Below are 6,374 nucleotides of genomic sequence, written 5' to 3' on the forward strand. Positions count from 1 at the left end.
CACATGATACCAAGGGCTTCAGGTTTAGACCCAGACACACTAAGTAACCCATTACCCATCTTGAAATTATGTATAGAAGACTGTCTAAATGAAGAACCCTTACAGCAGGCCAGATACCGTCTGACTCCACCCTTACGAAGGACAGGAGGAGTGAGTTTGTGAGATGTGCCCATGATGCTTCTTGTGGTGATCAGACAACTTTCCGCTATGTTTCAGGGATCAAATACAGGTCCTGCCTGATAGTCATTGACTTTAATGTAGTCTTAACCACAATTTTACAAAGTCTTTGTAGAAGAGTGGAGACAAAAAAATTATGAAGGATAATTCTAATTTTGGTATGCTTGGATTCTACCTTGTTTCGTTCCTTTAGGTCTGAGAAGATTCAGTGGTGGTTTCCCTATCACTCCCTGTTTCACCTTGAGAAAAGCCTCCCGGTTCCAGGAAAATGAGTCGCCATGAGCCTTCCTCAGGTAGCCACCTCTATTTTTTAATCCTTCCGTACTAATTCAAATGAGCCTGGGGGCACAAGAATTTTAACGTAGGGAGTGGGATGGTTGGGAACAAATTGATGTGTTAATCTACCATTTCAAGGTTTAATACTGGCTGGGGTGTGGAGTTAGCATTGCCTGAGGTGGGTCAGCTGGGCCCTCCTTCTGCTCATCCTTCAAATGGCGACTGAGCATGACCTTTGCACACACTCCTGAGTGTCTTGTGGTATGCAGCATGCAAGACCATATATGGTCTTGTGTGCCAAGAAAAAGGTGTGGCAGACCATAACCCATAAATAATAAGGTACATGGCACCCTCTTATTCCAAGAGAAGACCCAGGCAAACAGAACCAGCCAGGGATATACCATTCTTCAGCCTCTGAGCTTTGTCCTTAGAGAACCAAGGAACCAATTGATTTAAGAGGTAATTGTAATTGATAATGAAATTTCAGAGACACAGGGATAAGAAAGAAATGTGTGGGCTGGAGAGATGGCTCAGCAGTTAAGAGCACTGCCTGCTCTTCCAGAGGACCTGAGTTCAATTCCCAGCAACCACCTGGTAGCTCACAACCATCTCTAATGGAATCTAATACCCTCTTCTGGTGTGTCTGAAGACAGCAACAGTATACTCGTAAAATAAATAAATAAAATATACATAAAATAAATAAACCTTTAAAAAAAAAAAGAAAGAAAGAAATGTGCTAGTAAAGTCAACAGAAGCTGTTAAAAATTACTTTGAGTGAGACGATGCCGGGGCCTAGCAAACACAGAAGTGGATGCTCACAGTCAGCTATTGGATGGATCACAGGGCTCCCAATGGAGAAGCTAGAGAAAGTACCCAAGGAGCTAAAGGGATCTGCAACCCTATTGTTGGAACAACATGATGTACTAACCAGAACCCCGGAGCTCTTGTCTCTAGCTGCATATGTATCGAAAGATGGCCTAGTCGGCCATCAATGGAAAGAGAGGCCCATTGGACTTGCAAACTTTATATGCCCCAATATAGGGGAATGCCAGGGCCAAAAGAATGGGAATGGGTGGGTAGGGAAGTGGGGGGCGCTATGGGGGACTTTTGGGATAGCATTGGAAATGTAATTGAGGAAAATATGTAATAAAAATATTAAAATTAAAAAAAAAGAAAAAAAAATTACTTTGAGATATCATTCACTCCAGTCGGAATAGCTATCATTAACCATTTAACAACAAATGACGGAGATAAAGTAGAGAGAAAGGACAACTTACTTATTCACTGTTGGTGGGGATGTAAATTAATATAGACATTATGGAAATCAGTTTGGAGATTGCTCAGAGAGAGATAGATAGATAGATAGATAGATAGATAGATAGATAGATAAAACCACTGTATGACCTGCTGTTTTCTCCTGGACACAGACCCAGAGAACTCTATACTTTATCATAGAAATATTTGAATACCCATGTTTATTGCTGCTTTATTGACTATACCAAAGAATTGGAAGCAACATGGTTGTCTATAAACAAATGAATAGACAATTTGGTATTTAAATAAAATAGAATCTTATTCAGCTCCAAAAAAAATGAAATTACAAAAGTTGCAGAGGTTGGATTTAGAATTGTATAATAGTACATATATGTACAAGCATATATATGTGCATATGTATAACATGCAGAAAAGAGAACAAAGAAGTCTAAACATTAGGGGACGAGGAAGGGCTAAATGGTAATAGGCCGCATCATGGAAGAGGATGTGAAGGTAATTTATTTCCAGTTCTGACTCTGTTGTGGAAGTTTTTTGTTTTGGTGTACATAAAATATACTTGATAATAAAAGTATAAAATCCTTAGTTGGGCCATGGTGGCACACACCTTTAATCTCAGCACCTGGGTTGCAGAGGCAGGCAGATCTCTGAGGTCGATGCTAGCCTGGTCTACGGAGTGAGTTCTAGGACAGCCAAGGCTACATGGAGAAACCCTGAAAAACCAATAAAGGAAGGAAGGGAGGGAGGGAGGGAGGGAGGGAGGGAGGAAAGAAGGAATAAAATAATTCCATGTGAAGTGCCGCAGCACCTTTTCTGAGTGCCTGTTCTCACTGTATAGAACTCCACTGAATCATATAGACTTTGAGTACAGCTAAATTTGGTGTGAGATGTTTTTATTTATTTAAAAGTGTTTGTTTTTTAAATAATCACACTGTCTTCAGAATGGATGAGCATTAGGAGTGTGGGAAACAAATCAATGAAGGAAAAATTCCCTGCCCTTTAATCTTAAAACAAAAACAAAACCACAAAATCAACAAATTGTTTTCAGTTCTGAGTTCCACTCCTACTTTCTCTGCAGTGAACTTTTCACAACAGTATATGGAGTTCTGGGTTTACTAATACTTAAAAATCCATATTTGAGTTGCTAGCTAAATGGATGCTGAGAAAATTGTCCCCAAACACTTAACGAGACCAGAGATATGAAGTATGAGGAGTCTCTCTTACTTGCCAGCTGGTCTGAAAGCTGCCTTGTAAATAAATCTTCTGTAGGTTGAGGGAAGCAAACACCCAAAGTGCTTACCTGTTAATGTTCTGTGCGGAGCCAAGCTGCCGTGGTGTTTGAATATAACTTCCTACTCCAGACTGAAACGGAAGGGCTTTCCAGTCACTTCAGCTGCGCACCCTTTCTAGCCTCATACAGCTTTTCTTTGACTTTTGAAATGACACTGTGTTTAAAAAAAAAAAAAAAGGAAAAGAAAATGGACTTTGAGTGTAGCTTTTTTCTTTTCTTTTTAAAATTAACTTCTTTTTATGTGTATGGCCATTTGTCTGCATGTCTATGTGTGTAGCGCATGCACACAGTGCCAAGGAGGCTAGAAGAGGGTGTTGGATCTCCCAGAACCATGCCACAGATGGTTGTAAGCCCTCACGTGGATGCTGGGCATCAAGCTCTGGTCCTCTGAAAGAACATCCAGTACTCTTAACTGCCAGCCGTCTTTCCAGCCCCAAGTGTGTTTTTTTGTTTTTGTTTTCTTTCTTTTTTCTTTTCTACAAGACAGATCCTCTTGTATCCCAGAAAGGGAGTGAGCAGAGAGTGGAGGGTGTGGCTTGGTTACTTCCCAGAGCCATCTTTGTAGCATTGCCTGCTTTGTTGCTGTTGTTTAGTTGGGAATCACTGCGGCTTGCTGCCCTACTGCTGGCAGGAAACACAGTGCCTGGAAGCCTCCTCTCTTTTGTCTGGAGAGGTTTTTGCTTATGAAAAGTCAGATTATAGTGGCAGCAATGGAATAGAAGCCAGAAGATGTCAAAGGGGAGTTGTTGAACGCACCAGAAACTATAGGGTTGATTAGGAGAGATTTTTCAAAGTGATATTTGACCTGGGGTGTATATGGAGGTCAGGGGACAAGTTGCAGGAGGCTGTTCTCTTCTTCCACCTTGTGGACTCCAGGATTGAACTCAGGTTATTAAGCTTGGTGGTAAGTGCCCTTACCCTTCAAACTATCTCACCAGACTGAGATTTTTTTTTTTTTTTTTTTTTTAAAAACAGGGATTTTGAGCTCTTATCACCCACTGTCTGCAGCCCTGGTCATATGTACTTTTGCTAGAGGCAGGCCTCAGTACAGAAGGTCAAGGATAAGTAGTATGGAGACTGACAATAAGCAAGCTTGGATGCTGTTGGCCTCCTGCTGAAGACAGACCTTGACTTTCGTATGCTCTACAAACCTGACCACATGATATTTGAAACTGGGCATCATTGGGCCTTTAAAAGGTCAGCTTTTGCCGGCCAGTGGTAGGGCACATCTTTAATCCCAGCACTCGGGAGGCAGAGTCAGGTGAATTTCTGAGTTCGAGGCCAGCCTGGTCTATAGAGTGAGTTCCAGGACATCCAGGGCTATGTACAGAGAAATCCTGCCTCGAATTAAAAAAAAAAAAAAATGTCAGCTTTAAAAATGGTCACAAGCAGGACCTGACAGTCAGTCAGAGACGAGTAGATATAAATGAGTTCAAGGCCAGCCTGTTCTACATACCAAGTTCTGGCCAGCCATGGCTACATATCGAGACCCTATGACTTTGTATTTGTTGTTTAGAACCAAACCTAGAAAAATCACAAGATGTCATTTTTATGATGGGAGTTAGGTGGAAGGTAGAGTCATTTTTCAGACCCTTTCCCTTTGTCCTAGATTCTAGAGTCTTCTAGGGCCTAGAAGGACGTGCACTCTCTGCTTGCCCCAGGGAGTCTCCTGATTTTGCAGCGATAAAGCATGCACAGAGATCTTGGCATATTTTTCTTCTGATTTGATGGATTCGTGCGGTTGCTAGGGCGGTAGGGGGGAATTGTTAGTGCTGTAGGCTACTCAGTGTTGCTTCCTGGGAATACCTGTGTTCTATCATCACACAGATGCTCAGTTTTATCCATAAAAGGAGCTTTGTAGGAGAATTTCAAGAAGTTTCGGTTACTTAACACAGTTTTTGTTTTGCGACAGAAACAGGAAGCAGCCAGTAGTAAAGACTGGAAAAAGCAATAAGAGAAAAGACATGAATTAAGGATTATACTATATGTCAGGCATAATTTACACACAATACACAGTGAAACCCAGAATGTGTACTAGTTACCACCTAAAACAGGAGTGTAGAGATATGCTGGTTTAGCTTTTAAATTAGCCCAAGATACAGTGAATTAAATTGGTATGGTAAATAACAAAATGAAACAAAACAATAACAACAAAAATCTATCTTTAGTAAGCTCTGTAGTTAGTTATGTTTGAAAAGCACCTTTCATGTTTTCTCTCAGTCTACTACCTGGGCTGGCCTCAAATGATTGTCTTGTCTTGGCCTCTCAAGTAGGTATGTGCCACTGTATCCTGCTTTGAATATCCCCTCTGACTAGTTTAAATGTACTAGAGTCCTTTCACCCTTGAATGTTAATCCTGCAGTGGCCATGCTGTAGGCTGCCTGGGACACTGCTTAGATTGGTAAGTCTATGTACTGGATCTGTTAGGAGAGCCTCTTTGGGTCCCTTGAGATGGCTTAGCAAGAAGTTAAGGGCATTTGTCTCCAAGCTCATGATTAGAGTTTTATTCTCTGAACCAAGGTGGTGGGAGAGAGAACTGAATCCAGAGTTGTCCTCTGCCATCTACATGTACAGTGTCACACACACACACACACACACAGAGAGAGAGAGAGAGAGAGAGAGAGAGAGAGAGAGAGAGAGAGAGAGCTTCTTCTTCTGACAGTGGTAGGGTTTGGGGTTTATTCCTAAACACCCTGATTTCTAAAATCATTCTTTTAAACGACTTACCTGTCAGGGTGTGTCTCTCCTTGCTGGAAAGATGCTTAAAGAACCGATTGAGTAGGAAGAAGGAAGGGGCAGCAATAGCTTCTACCAGACAGAAGGATTTCAGGGCAGTTTCACTACTTTCAAAATCTGCTAGAGCAGTTAAAGGAATGTCTCATGGGAATGTGTGTGTGCTTACATTCCTTTAGGGACAACTGGGCTCAGGGACAATATAACACCCCTATCTTATTATTTTGGGTATGAGGACCCCTCCATAAACATAACTTTTTTCCATTGATGCTTAAAGTTTACTTTTAGATAATTAGAATATATTATACTTTTTAAAATGTGTATTTGGGGGCTGGAGAGACAGCTCAGCTCACTGGTTGCTTTTCCTAAGGTCCTGAGTTCAGTTCCTAGCAACCACACAGTGGCTCACAACCATCCTTAATGTGATCTGATGCCCTCTTTTGGCATGCAGGTGTACATGCAGAGAGAGCACTCATATACATAAAATAAATAAATAAATCTTTTTTAAAAGTGCACTTGTAGTAATTGAATGCAGTGATTTTAAGTGGGCATTTTCTTCTTCCTAGCCCATGTCCTACTAGGAAAATATTGGGGCTAGCAACTTAGTTTCCATCTTTTTTTTTTT

The 6,374-nt window shown here is 41.2% G+C and overlaps 1 protein-coding gene across 2 annotated transcripts in view; it reads right to left on the minus strand.

The window, feature by feature from the left end:
• The window catches only part of Gpr1 (G protein-coupled receptor 1), a 32,411-nt gene that overhangs the window by 24,837 nt on the left and 1,200 nt on the right, over window positions 1-6,374 (minus strand). Inside the window, exons 1-2 of one of the 2 annotated variants that reach the window (XM_029480870.1) lie at window positions 3,822-3,968; window positions 3,026-3,170 (exon numbers count right to left, since the gene is read on the minus strand). The gene's annotated coding sequence lies outside the window, so the exon portion shown is untranslated. Of the gene's footprint in view, window positions 1-3,025; window positions 3,171-3,821; window positions 3,969-6,374 lie in introns of those variants that run through there. The other variant, XM_021173342.1, reaches the window with a different exon arrangement.

The sequence above is a fragment of the Mus caroli genome, chromosome 1 (genome assembly GCF_900094665.2).
Source record: "Mus caroli chromosome 1, CAROLI_EIJ_v1.1, whole genome shotgun sequence".
Taxonomy (NCBI): domain Eukaryota; kingdom Metazoa; phylum Chordata; class Mammalia; order Rodentia; family Muridae; genus Mus; species Mus caroli.